Consider the following 14,393-nt stretch of genomic DNA (forward strand, 5'->3'; position numbering starts at 1 on the left):
CAAGATTAACACCTCGCGCGCCTGTGATTGGCTGACAGCCGAGTCGATGTTGTTTGGAGCTCAAACCCCACGTGGGGGCAGGGACTGTTCGCGTCGCTGTCATTGGTGGAATCTTCGCTGAGCGGCCCCGCCTTTCAATAAATCTCGCCTTCTGATTGGTCACAGTACCTAAATCAAACATTTGCGAAGCTCCTCCCCGTCTGTGCTCGCCTTGTTTTTCCGCCCGGGAGGAAAGGCAATATCCCAGTCGCTCTGCCTCTGCCACCGTCGCAACACATCTATCAGGAGTCGTACGACCTCAGATCAGACATTTTCTCCGATTTGGCCCAAAATTACATAACCTGATGTAATATTTACCTAGACGTTAACCCTGCCGTCGAAAACGTCCTATTGTCTTGACTTTATTACCGTTTTTTTCGTCTCCATGTTTCCTCATTTCGCTGCAAACAAACGCAGGCCCGCATCCGCGATGATCAACTGCTGAATATATCTGTGTGTAGAGAAGCCCAAACAGATATTCACATTTAAAGCTTATGAGAAGCTCAATAAAAACCTATTCCGGAAGAAAGAAAAGTGCACAACATATATGTAACGCATTTATTTTTTTCTTTTCTTGGCCAAATAATACGTTTAAAGAGCTTTTAAACTGAAGGAGGTGCAACTAGAACTGAAAAGCACCTTTATCCATTTTACCTTTAGATTGCTTCCAAAATGTTTCCAAACTGCAGACATTGCTAAAATAGACACATTTAAATGAGACACCGACGTTTCAGTTAGTGCTAAAGCTGTTTTATAAAGGACAGTTTCAAAATAAAAGGACAATAACTGGCCATGTTTGTTTGTGGCCTGCAGACTTTTACGACTAATTTTTTTAAAAGTTTCACTCCAATAGCTATAATCTATTTTCAAAGCGTTCCAAGTGGTATTTTAATTATAAATATGTTGTTCGTAGTCAAAATAATAATTGATTAATAATAATATTAATTAATTAACAATTCATTTTCTAGGACATAGTTTCTGCAGAGCGGCAGGGGTTCAACAGAGATTTGCCTTTATTTTGTAGGCAGGACTGTTACCCTGCCCTCATTAGCCATTTACAGGATTTTTCCAATTGCATTTTTTTGTCTTTTCCTGATTCACAACAATGTGAATAAAGCTTAACTTTCTTCTCTTTCTTCATTTTATACATGTCCTTCATCATGAGAAAAATGCTACAAGAATATGTTAAAAACACCATTTTCATCGGTCATTTAGAAAAAGAGTGACTAATCTACCAAAGTATAATAATGCATGAGAGTAAAGATGAAAAGTTTTGCAAAGTGTTTGATTTGCCCTGCAAAAGCATCCTGGAGATGAGTCATTTTCTTTCTTCATCTCATCCCTTCATCCTCTTAGAATCTCCTGTCCATTCAGTTCACCTCAGAATCAAGATCAGTCAGCTCTTTCTCTCCTCATCCCTCGCCGGCGCCGCGCTGAGGATTTAGCTCGCTCCTGATCCAGCAGCAGCAGGCTCGGCGGCCCTCTGAGGCGGCTGCAGGAAGGGGAGCTGGGGCCTGGAGGGAAGGGGAACTCCCCCACCCCCCCACGTGCGCTTAGCAATTGTTGTCGTGGTGATGGTGGCCGTAGCGGTGGTTGCCTGGGAGATGGCGGTTGCTTGTCTGACCTGTTCCCCCTCGTGCTGTCACCAGTGTTATTGATGCACGCCGTTGCTCTTCATTGTGGGAGTGCAGGAGGGAGGGCACGGAGGACAACAGAGGCTGTTCAGGAGGAACAGGGAGTCTCCTTGCTCTCCTCCTCTTCTCTCCACCCCCCCCTCCCTCCCTGCTCCCCCTTCATTTCTCATGGGCGTCTTTCTTGTGCTATAAGAATGTGGCTCACCCATGATCCATCACAGCAAAATACACTCCGAGACGCACCATGCAGCACATGCACGCAGCAAGAACTGCGCTGATGGTGCACTCACAATGCATGTTCTCCCACACCTTTACTTGAACAGCTTAACTGACTCATTGGAACCACTCCTTTCAATCTCACTTATGTACACACACACATGCACACACACGGATGCTGCCCTGCTGTTGTGCCTGAAGGTAGGAGAGCCAGCAAGATTAATAATGACCTCTGACTCCCCATGGGCCGACCCAAATAGACACAGTTTGGAGGGAGTGAGAGCAGCACCAGCACAGTGTTGTGGTGTTTAGCGCTGCTGCCCCACAGCAAGAAAGGCTCCTGCCTTGAATTTCGGTGGAGACTTCTCTGCCAATAAACCGCTGAGGATTTTTATCCCACCGTCCAGAAACGCGCATGTAGAGTTGATTCCATTTTGCCGTCAGGAGCGAATATCTTCTCATTTTCTCAGTGGTGCTTCGGGATGGTCAGGGTGCGCCCCGCTTCGATCAAAACGGAGGTGCCGGACCCTGAAAGGAAAGTTGTGGGAATAGAAAAGCGATAAATTCAAAAAATGAGGCTAAACGTGGACTGGAAACAAAGACAATGTATTCAGTTTGGAGAGCGACAAGAAAAATTAGAGAGGAAGAAAAGAAGCAAGGTCAAATGTACAACTGCTCATGAGTGATGGTGGGGGGAAGAGACAGTGTGTCAACAACCCTGATGAATTGAAATTACCCATCAAATCAAGTGTTTTATATAGATATATAGCATCCAGACTGTATTTGGCGAATGAAACAAGGATAATTTATTTTGTCAAACAGAAAACTGCAGAGAAAAAAACAACTAAGCATCGGCTATTATTTTTTATTTTGGGTGAAGATTGAAAGACGCTAATTGTAACCATTGACCAGAAAACTGGAATGAGGGGCCCCTCCCCCTGGCATTCCAAACAGGAAGTACCCGCCGGCTCCAAGAAGCAGAAACCCCATAGAGAAATAAACAGCTTTCTCAGTCATTTTATGTTTTTTTCACAATGTAGTTCAAGTTCTTCAAGTTATAAACTGACCAATCAGATGCCTTGATAAAAGTAGGTGGTACCTGCTGACCCTGAACAATCCAAACGTTTGACAGATTCTGTTTAGCGTGCTTTCAAGTGGTAGGGGTGTGGCCTTCCAACAAGCTAACTCCTGATTGGCTAGAGTGGTTGCCATGGAATTGATGACTCATAGCGACTTAGACTGATATCTGCTTACTGATGATCAACATGGCATTATCCGTATCCGAATGCCAAAGATATTTTGGTGTCATTGGCCTCATCTCAGGTGTTAAAGGGTTAATGATATTAGTTGTGCATACTGGGTGTTTCACACAGCTGCAGGACAGAAAAGACATAAATGTCTTATAAATATTTGCATTATTGGGAGTTTTTTTTAAAAATATTTGCTTTATATGAAAGCAAAGAAAAAGATTTTGAAAGCAAACACTTGATATTTTTAATTGGAAAGTTTTGTTTTTAAAACTGAACATTTTGTTTGCAATTTAAGAAAGTTGGATGTCAAAACTGTGACTTTTGTTTTCTTTGTAGTGGCACTAATATAACTTCCTATATGTGACCCTTTATTGCAGTTTTCTCTAGAAATGTAGTACCAACAAAAAAGTTATTTTTCCATTTTTGTGTAACTTGGTTAAATTAAAATGATCTCATTCCTTTATTTTAACACACTAATATTTATCGGATCCTGTCCATGATTATGAGTGAGTATAATAGAAATCTTTAACATATGTATGTAGATGTATGTACGTGTGCACACAGATCTGTGTGTGTATTTCTATATTGTCTTTTCCTTTTCGTTTTTTCATTTTTCGGTCAAATCATGACAAATTATCTGAAACAATTTCTATATATCTGTGTATTGGTATACATTCTTTTGTTTGTTTTCTTTACGTTTTTTACTATTTTAGTATCAATTGGGGGCGGCCGTGGTGCAGTGGAAGGGTGGTTGACCTCTGATTGGAAGACCTACCTTGCCTCTGGTGGACGTTTGGCGCCAGCTTTCGGTAGCAGAGCTGCCATCAGCATGCAAATGTATGTGTGAATGTGTAAATGGTACTGTGACTGTAAAGCGCCTTGGCCCCTTCGAGGAAGGTAGAAGTGCTATACAAGTATTTGACCATTTACTTTCTTTTTCATATGGATCATTTTTTAGATACATTTTGGCATACGTAAACAGCGTGGGATGTCCTAAATGCAAAAACAATTCCAGGAAATGTTGGTGTTCTGGTTCGGAACATTTCTAAGAATCTCTGAATGTTACCACAACAATTTACAACATTCAGCTCTGCCTCATCAAGTGAACACATCAAAGGTTGTTTTAGTTAGGGCGCTGTCCTTTTTTTTGTAAGGTTCTCTGAAGATCATGCTGGTGAACTTTGCAAATAAAAGCCTAACGGGATTTTTCTTGTTGAACATTTTTACCCACATAAGTGAAGGCGCTGTACTTTTGCAGTTCTCTGTCATGTGCTGCCGTTTCCCCTTGTTTTCAGAAACATGCAAACATGGACCCGCATGTGGACTCAAAAACAAGACAAATATGCAAACACACACTGGGTCACACACAAACACCATCTGGGGGTACCAACGTGGATTAATGTGTTTGGCCCAACTGTATCATTTATTATTGTCCGAGGCCTTTTGTGATGAGGGCATTTTTCAGGTTGCTAACCATTATTTCCTCCAAGCCCCCGGCTTCTCGAAGGATTGCTACCAAGTGTGTGCATGTGTGTTGATGTGAGACCCGTGCAGCTTCATGGTTACGGTCCTACCATATAGTCAGACACCCCCCCCCCCGCCCCATTTTATTCTTCAGGGGATTCATGTTGCCATTTCAAACTATACTTAAAGCTCCTTTCCCATTTGTCAACACGTGCCTAAGCTGCTCCAAGCCTGTTTGTTTTGCAGTGAAAGGTATTTTTTTTTGTACCTCTATCATACCTTGAGATATTGCTGAGTGTGCTGCATCAATCAACATATAATCTGAGAGGGAGAGGTGGAGGGAAAGCAAAAGAAGAATAGAAAGAATGCAACCATATCATCCTGCAACTGATCTTCTTTTTCTGTCTTCTTTTGTAGGGAAATGTTTTTGCACACTGCTCAGCTGTGGGACAGGTTGCTGTACACATCTGTCGTATAAACCCAGTCTGTTATCATGGGTTTGATGTTTTGATCTATTTTCAAAGTGTTCCCAGAGTTTTTTTTTTTTTTTTTTTTTTAAATTATGATGATGTCGTTTAGAGCTAAAATCCAAAAATCTGTCGTGTTCAAAGACATAGTTTCTGCAGAGTGGCAGGAGTTCACTAGAAATTCATCTCTGAATTGTGGGTGGGAGCAACCCCGTCCCCACTTCCCATCACAAATCTTCCTTTCTTGTTCACCATGCCTGGTATGACTGTGGCTGAAAACAAAGAAGTACGTGGATCCGGTTTTCTACCATGAATGAATCAGGGAGCTTGTGGCTTGCCGATTGTAATTTCTACATCACAATTATAAGCTTTTTCAAAAGGCATTCACAACCATTTGAATAGACAAATAGTCAGAAATGCAACTTTAAGATTACTTCCTTTTCCTCCATCATCAGAAAAATGTCACAAGGACATGTTAAAAACACCAAAAACTTAATCAGAGTGGGTCTTTAAAGGATTACACTAATTTAATATCTAACTTGTTGGATTGCAGTTGAATATTTGTTTTTTGGCGCCTGTGCTCAGTAATTCAGACTCAGAAAATCTGTCTAAATCTGTCCTTGACCTTTACAAACATTGCTCTACATCCCTAATGTTAAGTGATCATAAGGTGGAATTATGGGTAAAAATTAAATTGATGCTAAAACACAGATTTAGAGGGAAGATTTGGTTGTCCTCTTCCTTCCTGAACCGATGAGCAGATGGATTTGTTTTGGGTAAATATGAAGGAATTTTCTTTTTAGGCTAACACTGTCACCATATAAACAAACTGTGATGGCAAACTTTTACAAAAATGGTGAGGTACACCCAATCGATTTAAGACCCAGTTTTTTTAAAAAGTAAAATGAAACTATGGCCTCCCTGATCTGAACCGGAGCGCTGTCTTGTTGTTGTGGACATCTGTGCTCATCACAGCTTGTCCATAACGAAGAGATGGATGATCGACTCGGCAGAGCTGTCCGCCGATCACAACCTGGTGGTAAGTTGGATCGGAAAAAATCTTGGGAAACCCAAGTGTACTGTGAGGCGTCTGCTGGGAAGGTCTGGCTAAGCGTCATGGAAGGGTTTCCTCCCATTTCCGGGAGAGCTTCAAACAAGTACAGAGGGAGGTTGGAGACATTGAGTCAGAGTGAACCGTGTTTTCCACCTCTACGGTTTCTGCTGCTCTTCGGAGCTGTGGTCACAAGCTCTCTGGTGCCTGTCGCGGCGGCAACCCCCGAACTCGGTGGTGGACACCGGAAGTAAGGGGTGCCATCAAGCTGAAGAAAGATTCCTTCCAGGCCTGGCTGGCTTGTGGCAGTATAGATAAGCGGAAGAAGATGGATGGAGATTCATCCAAATTTGCCTTCAACACAACAGTTTTTTTATTCTTTTACTCCAGAGCTTTAGCTTCATGTTGACAGTCTTTCAACTACTTTATCTGTTCATGTCTGCCATTTCTTTACCTTTTGACACTCTGTTTCTGTCTAGTTTGTACTTGCTTTTTGAACATTTTGCCTCGGCTTGCACCATCTGCTTTGTGAATTTTCCCATTTCTCCATGAGCTCCAGCCTGGCTGGAGGGGCAGCACAGCCCTTTCACTTCCACTTTTTGGTTCCTGGAGTTGCACTGATGGGTCCTCCCTTTTGTGTCTGATGGATGTCGATGGGGGGATGAAAGAGCCAAAAGTGGTTTCAAGTCAACGCTTCGCCAGAGAGACGCACAAAAAAACCTGGGCAAACTACAAACTCAGATGAAAGTACAGCGTCACAACTCAGCAGTGATTTTAATCAACCTCCTAACCTCTTAGTGGCACACTTTGAACAGACACTACGCCGTGGAAGTGTCACAAAGCTGGTTTTGAAGCCTGCTATTCACAAACTGCATTTGCCGAGGCCAAAACATAAAAGATGCGGTTGGTGAAAGAAGCACAAAACCCAGAGCCCTGAGCAATGGACAGGAGCAATGTGATCTAATGAGCTGCCTTCGTGTTTCTTTATAGGTGTCATCAGAGTCTTCTGGGCCCAGTGATTCTTTTATATGGCTTTATAACAGCTAAACAACAGGAGGCCAATAATGTGTGACTTTCTCACTTTAAGAGATGAAGACATCTGTCCGGATGCGGTTATACAAACTGAATTGGGATTTCAGACATTTTCCACCACTTTTGAACAATGCTGAGCCTGAACTAACAGCAGCTCCAAAATCTTTTTTTTACTGTTACCCAGCGTTTGCTTCTTTAAAAGTGTCTATAATCAGACCATGTTTGGCATTGAAAGAAGAGCCGAGGCTGATGTGAAAGAAAGCAGAACACATTCCTAAAGCCAGCAGGTTTGTGTTTTATTTTTTTTCTGCTTCTTTGCTTAATAAAAACGGTTCCTCTTTTTTTTTTTTAAACCAGAATTGTTCTCTAATTAAACAGGCTTTTATCTCTGAGAAGTTGTGTTTAAAACTCATTCTTACCCATTTGTTTTATTCCTTCTTTTTTGGTATTCACAGAAACAATATACTCATAAAAAATACAGCTTTTGATTTGAATTAGAATCAAGATTTTCAAAAAAGGGTTGTTTTTATCTTAAAAGTTACTACTGTGGGGGGGGGGGTTTAAAGCTACAAAGAGATTTATTTCAACACGCTTTGGACCTCTCTGGTTGTCGACGGATATAAAGCTCACCTACCTTGGCAGCAGGCATGAGATTCGTGCTGCGGCTCGTGATGAACCTTTCGCCTGGGCACGCAGACATATTAGCAGCATGAGTGTAGCTTTATAGGTTTTAAACTGTTTTCACATTGTAGATAACAGTTGCTCTGGTGAAATCTTTACTTGTGAAATTTGCAGACTTGAACCAACAGGAGACGATGGTGAAAAAATGATGATTTTTATGGGTAACTTTTTTTTTTTTTAAGTTCCAGAATCTCGACCCCCCCTTCCCCTCCCCATTACCGAGAGTTCTCTGTTTACACGTGCTACCTCTAGCTTACAGCCCCTCACACCCCCCAACCAAACGTTACCAGTGCAACAAAAATGGCACGTAATATTGGAGCTATTTTCTACCAGCAAATTTAATTTGCTTAAAGGATTAACTTTAAGCAAATTGCTAATTTAACTTTTTGTCTTTTTTTTTTCCATCTTACTCGGTTCCTTAATGGATCGTACAGAAAAAAAACAACCAACAAACTTCTCTGCCAGTGAAAATGCTGCTTACGGAAACAGCACTGGCCACAGAATAAGCTCCTCTTTTCTTTCCAGTGTTCACACAACCAAAGTAAAAAACAAGAAAATGATTGCGAATGTCAATAAAAACATTAAAAAAAGAGAAAAAAAAGTCCTGTGTTATCTAGGACGAGATTCATTTTGGATCCCTGCAAAGCTGACACAATAAAAAAATGACTTTAAAGTAAAAGAAGACATGCTCAAGGACACTGACTATCTATTGGGATTAGATCCAGCAGCTCCAGCTGCCCCTTTATGTTTAGACCCTGTAGATACATTGAAACAAAAGCACTCGCACACCTTTAAACAGGATTAAGATCTGCCAACATGCTGACTGCTACAGCCCTTACTTGTGTTTTACATACTTGTCATCACCCCTCTCTGTTTGTGTGTTCATACCAGCATGAGCTCCCCTCTGGTGTGTGCGCTGCAGCTAATGACAGAAGTAAGCAGGCATGTTCAGCAGCATATTAGTGCATGTAAACGCTGTAGCTGTTCCTCCTCAACCCCTTTTTTCTCTCCACGCTTTTATCTCGCCAATCTCCAACCCTCCAAATCTGCTCATCCATCTCTCCCTGCTTCTCTTTCTGTTTATCCATCTCACTCTCCCAGACCCTTAAGCCTCCCCCCCCCTTCTCTTCTTATTATAATTTTCCTGCCTTTTTTTCTTCTCTTCTCCACCACCTCCGCTGACATTATTTATTTCTCCCTGCAACTCCGTCTGTCTGACGATCTGTCTGCCTCTCCAGCCATTCATCCACAATCAGTCCATTGCTGATGTGGCGTGATGGAGGAAGTAAATAAACAGAGCCGAAGCCAGGAGTCCTAAAAGATCTGGTCTTTGCATGAATGAAAGTAATTCATCACTACCTCGTCTCTCCCTCCCGGTTTCTTCTCTGTACAGGAGATGATTTATCTTTAATAGTAATAGTGAGTCAGGTGATCCAGGAGAGGAGGAGGGAGGTGGAGGTTAGCTGGGGAAGGGGAATTATTAAATGTCACCAGTGGTTTTGATGCCACCTGGGGCCAGGATGCCATTTTTGTTTTGGGCTCGCTGCTGGTCAGATGGAAGCTTTATTGGCAGGTATTTTCATTTCAACCGCAGCAAGAAGGTAAAGTATAAAAGGAAGGACTGGAGAAGGGACGAATATTGAGCTCTGAAGGAGTCCTGTTTTTTATTTTAAAGCCTGAATGGGGAAGATGGACGTGATGAGTGATTGCAAACAACAGGAATTGAAAAACAGGGGGAAATATTCAGCGGCAGAGGCTCACCTTCTAGTGAGACATCTCCACCAAGTCCTGCTTCCTCCTGCTTTCCCACTCCCCCCTCCCCACATAACCAATTAGCTCCGAGGCCATAATGGATGTTGTTTGTCGTGTTTCCCTGTCAGCGGATTGAATTAGCGCCTCCGTGTGCGTGCGTGTGCGTGCGTGAGTGATCATCTTATCGGCTCTTAGTACAGTAATGAAACACAGTTATAAATGGCTGCAATCCTGTTAACAAAACAGCACCTGAGTGCAGCCCGCTAGATAAATCAGAACTGGGCCGTCTCCACGTCGACCCAGCGGCTGTTGCTAAGGCGTGGAATCGCAACGAGACAATTGAATCATTTGCTCCCTGTCTGATAAAGTGTCTGTCCTTAACAGGCGCATCGCTCCTATGAAGAATAAGGCAATTTTTATCACTGCACAAATCCCTTTCACTAGGGGTGTAACGGATAATCGATTAATCGATTTATATTCTTACGATCCCAAGCAGATCAATCCGCCAAGTTGGCAAGTTGTTAAAAGTCCCATGCTAATTATATTTTGTTCTATTGTTTTCCCAGTTTTCCTTTAATTATAATTAGCCATTTTTTAGCCAAAATAGAAAAAGAAAAACAGCTGTTCATCAGAAGTTTGGCTCCGAGTTGTGGCAGTACTGTTTGCGCGGATGTAAGCCTCTACTCACTTCCCATCATTCCTTTGTTTACAAGAATAGCAAGCAATGTCCAAGCTATCCAGCCGTATAGTTTGGACGAAGAAATTAAAGATATACATGGATCAGAGTGTCTGAGCGATGTATCAGAATGGAGCAGGGCAAGAAATGTCTGGCTAACTTACAGCGTATACTTTTCGACCCTTTTCCCAACAGCATTTTTTTCATTTTCCTCCTGTTCACCACAACGTGAATAAAAACCTACTCAGAAACGCAATTTGAAGTTTTATATTTTTTAAAGGCATGGGGAGCCGGTTTAGCTCGTGCTGGTTTGCGGCACCTTCCGTCCGTGAAACCCAGGTTAGAATCCGGGCTGCTCCCTGTTCCCCTCCCCGCCCCTGTGCCAGTCCCAAACCCAGCTGCCTTGAGAGGGCTGTGTCAGGAAGGGTATCCAGCGTAAAACATTGCCAAGTTTACCATGCGACTCATTCGCTGTGGCAACCTCTGATGGGAAAAGCCAAAAGAGAAACATATTTTTTAAACGCATCCTCAGTTTTGGAGAACAATTTTACAAAAAAACTGTTAAAAACACCAAAAACACCAATAACACTGGGTCTTTAATTGAGTCAGCAATAACATTATAAAATCGTGCCAAAATAAGATTAATCTATTATTTAGATATTGGAGAGTATCATTTGGATTCAGGCATGGTAGGTTTATTTTGCTATAATGTAAAAAATGGCCATCACAGTCGACAACACAGTATGATAAAGCAAAAAAAAAAACAAAATAAACAAAATCATCAAACCATTATTACAGTCTAATGTGTGAAAACATACATACAGTGTTGTAGAATGTTCTAATAATGTTCCCTTTGTATTATTTTGATGTGGAAAAACAACTCGACGAAGCTAAAATGTGAATGGAAAATTCCTGTTTATTTGTTTGTTGTTTTAATTTACCCTCAATTATCTTGCAATAAATGCAGGGAATCTGGAAAACTTCACCTGCACTGTTCAGTACCCAGATGTTTATCTCTGAGTCACACTGGTGGAACTTTTGGTTGAAGATGTCCTGGATCGATTTAGGTCAGCAAATCAGATAGTTCAATATCAACAGTGAATCGTATCGTCAACCACAAGTTATAGTTGAAATGAATTGTTACACCCCTACTTTTCATGGATTTGGAAGAGGCTGCTTTTGTAATCATAGTGATAATGTAATAAAAGTGTGTTTCTTTGATGCAGTACTCCGGCTGTGGTTATTCTTCATTGCGCTGTGGCGATATGAGCCGTCACGCGCGCCGTCTCTTTCTTTCTCTCTCACTCACATTCTTCTGTCTTCTTGCTGGGGGACTATTAAGACAGTGTCTAATGTTGCGACACACTCCAGTGCTCACACACTTAATTGTGTTAATGTTTGAGTTCACATGATCTTTCAGGGCTGTCATTGCCTCAGATTATTCAGCCCTGTTTTCAATTACGCCGCGCGGGCCTGCAATGCATGATATACCTGTCTCTGCGTTGCTCGTGTTGTGTGCGTGAGCTAAATAGATAAGACTCAATTCTCAGGGAGGGATACTTTTCTCTTTTTATCCGATCTTTGTTTTTTGTGTATGTGAACGCTCCAACCTGATCCTCCATGGCTGCGTTCCGTTTTACACTCGACGACCACTCAGTTGAAAAATTGAACGGCTCCTCCTTCAACTCATTTTTGAAACACGTCTGCAATAGTTTCGGCTGCGGTCACTGATCACACCACCACATCATCTCGCATTGTGCATATGAGAAGAGCGAACTCTGTGAGTGTTTCCACACACTCGCAGCGGGCAGCGGAGCGTGAGCGTGAGTCAACTGTACGGCAGGAAGGAAAATAAAAAGCACATAGCGCAGTCATTACTTGCTGAACGGAGCCCAGTCAAGCAAATCCAAGCAAAATGTGCACGAGTGAGAGATGGGCTTTTTGTGTGCTTGTTAGTCATCTTTAGTGTCGTTGCTGCTCTTCTTGCCTTGGCAAGAATTTTCCTCCTCCGTGGTTTACTTACAGTCACACCAAGCAGCCTGTGCAACTACAAAACAAGGAGGATTATGGGTGGAGATCCAACTTAATTCCTATGTTCTGTGCAATTATGACAAGCTGCCTATAGCCACCCTCGTTTAGCTTATGAATGGTGCCAGCAAACAGGTGAAAGACGCACATTCCCATGTAAGCGCGGTCTGCCGTGGCTCTTTGATATGTTAGAAAGGTATGATTAGCAACGTAAACAAAGCAAAACTCCTGATTGATTGAACAAGTTTTATTTATAATAGAGGTTGTCCTTTTGCAGGTGAGTAATGGGACTGGCTTGTAGCACTGTCAGGTTGTTCATTATGGTGGGGCAGAAGGGAAAAAAAAAAAAAGACAAAAGCGTTCTCAAAAACACAGCAGGTTTTATATCTGTTCATTCCCAGAAAAAACAAAGCAGAACAAAAAAACATCCACAGGGATTTTAACCTGAGGAGCTTTCACATGAATCACAACTGACTTCCTTTTCCCAAATGGGTTGCTTTATTTGGCAAAAGTAGAAGCTCATCTTAATTTATGAGGGTCTTGGTTTCCTTGCAAGTGAACCCTGATGTGGTTTGCTGCGAGAAGAGGAACGCTATGTTCACGCCACTTCCATTGACAAGTCTATTTAAATGCGCGTTTTGGGTTTCCGCATTCAAAGCTCTCCCATTTGCACATGGCTACGCAAGTTGACAAGTCTGTTTTCGGGCTCTAGGTACAAAACTTTGACCGTTCAGGGAGTCGGATTTGTTAGTGATGTATGGATGGCGTCCGTTTGAAAACAGAAAAGTGCCAACCATTTAAAAATTGGTCATGGAGAAATTAATAACTGTGGTTTGTGCCTGGCTGGAATTGTATGACACCAAGTCTTTGGTCCATCAAAATAGAGCTGTGAAAGAAAAAGCCTGAGTGCCAGCAGGGTTTGCGAGTCTTTTCTCTTTTTCTTTACTTGACGGAGCTTGTTTCAGACAACACTGTCACAAGTTAGCAGCAGTTGTAACTGTAGGATTTTTCCAGGCAGTTTTGTCTGCTCCACAGTGGAGGTATGAAATTTTTTTCTGCATTTCCTGCTCATTCAAAGTCTTCTATGCTGGCGTGAAACCGCCTACTGAAACCTGTTCTATGGGGAAACAACACATGCCCTTTCTCCACCCACTTCCTGTTGGAAATAAATCTGCACTTTTAATGATGTGAAACCTGTCAAAGTAATTTCTACTTTTGTAAAGTGTGGTTTATGCACTCTTAAAACACTCAAACCAATTCTCTGGTTATTGATGTAGGAATATATTGTTGGGTTACTTTTTGGAGCAGTACTAATTTTTACAGTTATTGTGGATTCATTTGATCCCAACTGATGGTTTTCCCCCCCGATTTTTAACTAACCCAGAATTAAGTCAGTCCCCTTATAACATCAGAGATGGGCTAAAAACAACCAAACCTGAGTTATTTTTAGCTATGGAGTTTTTAGTGTGTGGGTTCTTTTTCCTGTTTTATTATTCTTTGTGTTTTTAGACAAATTTTGCTTCTTTTTTATGCAACATACACTAAAATACAAATTTTTACATCCTTTTTTATTTAAAAAGTAAAATTGTTGAAACTATAATATATATATATATATATATACATATATATTTTTATAGTTTGAAATAGATTTGGATGTAGTATAAATTAGCTCATGAGATTTATTAATAGCATGACGACTGTAGACTGTATATTTTAAGCCCGTAGAGTTTCTATAGTAACATTCAAGCACAGAAACAGCACCAATAGAAGCTTGATTAACATGAAGTTTGTTAAAGTGACAGTGAGTAGCTGTCATAGAATCATCTTTTAGTGTTTGGTTGAAATGTTGTTTAGGGAAAAAATTCATAAAGAAGGACCACCAGGTGAGCTTGGTACTTTTCGTTAAAGTGAATTTAACAGTCAGAAGGCTGCGTTTGGTAAAAATTTGTAGTTTAAAACATTGACAATGACAGAAAAATGTGTTTTCTTCAATATGCATTGAGGTTTTGTGCCTTATAATTTACATATTAGTACTTTCTTTGTTTAAAAAAAGATCTTTGTCATCAAATCTGCACTTATTTTTTGGTTGTTACCTAAAGATAC

Source organism: Oryzias latipes, chromosome 19 (assembly GCF_002234675.1).
Source record: "Oryzias latipes chromosome 19, ASM223467v1".
In the NCBI taxonomy this organism is placed as follows: domain Eukaryota; kingdom Metazoa; phylum Chordata; class Actinopteri; order Beloniformes; family Adrianichthyidae; genus Oryzias; species Oryzias latipes.